Source organism: Pongo abelii, chromosome 21 (assembly GCF_028885655.2).
Source record: "Pongo abelii isolate AG06213 chromosome 21, NHGRI_mPonAbe1-v2.0_pri, whole genome shotgun sequence".
Taxonomy (NCBI): domain Eukaryota; kingdom Metazoa; phylum Chordata; class Mammalia; order Primates; family Hominidae; genus Pongo; species Pongo abelii.
The window spans coordinates 18185981-18187616 of NC_072006.2; positions in this window are offsets into that span (position 1 = coordinate 18185981).

A 1636-nucleotide genomic window follows, 5' to 3' on the forward strand; every position below is an offset into this window, starting at 1 on the left:
TGGAGCATGAGATGCCCCCCTACACTACTATATTGGACTGCACAGACAGATAACAATTTTATCATTGCACAAGTCCTAGTGGATGGCACTAGCCTCTATGTGCTTTGCTTTTCAGAAGCTCTGGACACGTGTAAGAAAAGAAGAAAAAGGCTTCAGGGAGTTTCTGAGAAGGCAGAGCAGGAAAGGAGCCTGCAGCCTGAACAAGGCAGAGCCAACAGTACTGCTGGCTTTTCCCTGTGAGCAGATTGAGGTGGACACCTGGACGCTCAGACTGAATCAGCACATACCCCGAAAGATGATCCATCAAGACAGGGCTGAAGCTACTTGAGAACCCCAACACTAAGAAAGCCAGAGTCAGAAAAGAACAGAATCGATATGGAGAAAGGGTGTAGCCATCTGTGCGTGTTCACAGAAGGGGAGAAAGCACCAGGCAAAGATCCAGTATGGAAAGTTATGGGACATCACTGCTGCTTCACTGAAGCAAAGCAAGAAGGCTCACCCACATTAAAGCGGAGGGAAATGAGACGACATCTCCTAATGGGAGGGCCTCTGAGGATTTGCAGATGTTTTCACACCACAACAGCTAGGTTAGTGGGAGTCCGTGCTCACCCTGGTCCACTCTGGTTGCATTGACACAGTTGGGAAGCTGGAGCCCCTACGCTGGGGTTGGGGGACAGCCCTCAGCTCACATGGCCCTGCATGGCATGGCCCAAAGGTCCCTGCCAAGGTCTGCAGTGGCCCCCTCTGATGACATCTCAGCCTTGGTTCTGCCTGAAATGCTAAGCGTGGCTCAGAGTCATCGGACAAGGTCAAACCATCTAAAGCAGAGTGTTCTGCTTCAGAAGGCAGGGAAGGAAGAAGTCCATTTCAGGAGGCTCTTCACCCAAAATCGTTAAAGGAATGCATTAATGAAAATAAGTCTTCCATCTGTGTGGATGAGGTTGTGCAATTCTAAGGATAGAATTTAATTGTTCTGTTTACAGTGATTCTTTTTGTTTTTCTCATAGACTAACAAAACCCACGAACATTTGAATGGCACATTTCAGAGAAATAATTAAACAGCTTTTGTTAATCTCTAAAAAACTTTTTGAAACAACATCAGTTTATCTGTTTGTGTGTTGTGTGTGTGGGGTGACATTTCACACCCTGTCAAAATTGTTACAAGTTTCCCCAAATGTAACTTTATTAATCTTACTTAACCTTTCCTTAAAAAATTACTCTATAAAATTCAGACCAAAAAGTTAGAAAAGGTAAAATTAAATATCCACAAATATCTGTTACGGAAAACAAAAAATGGTAAATTAAGTTAAAATAAATGCTTTGAGAAAATATATATTATTGTCATTAGTAAGTGTTCTTCTTCTTCTTCTTCTTTTGTTTTTGAGACAGGGTGTCGCTCTGTTGCCCAGGCTAAGGTGCACAATCAAAGCTCACTGCAGCCTAAATCTCCCAGGCGTTAAGTGGTCCTCCTACCTCAGCCTCCTGAGTAGCTGGGACTACAGGCATGTACCACCAAACCCAGTTTTTTTTAATTTTTATTTTTAGTAGAGATGAGGTCTTGCTGTCTTGCCCAGGCTGGTCTCAAACTCCTGAGCTCAAGCAGTCTTTCCATCTCAGCCTCCCAAAGTGCGGGGAT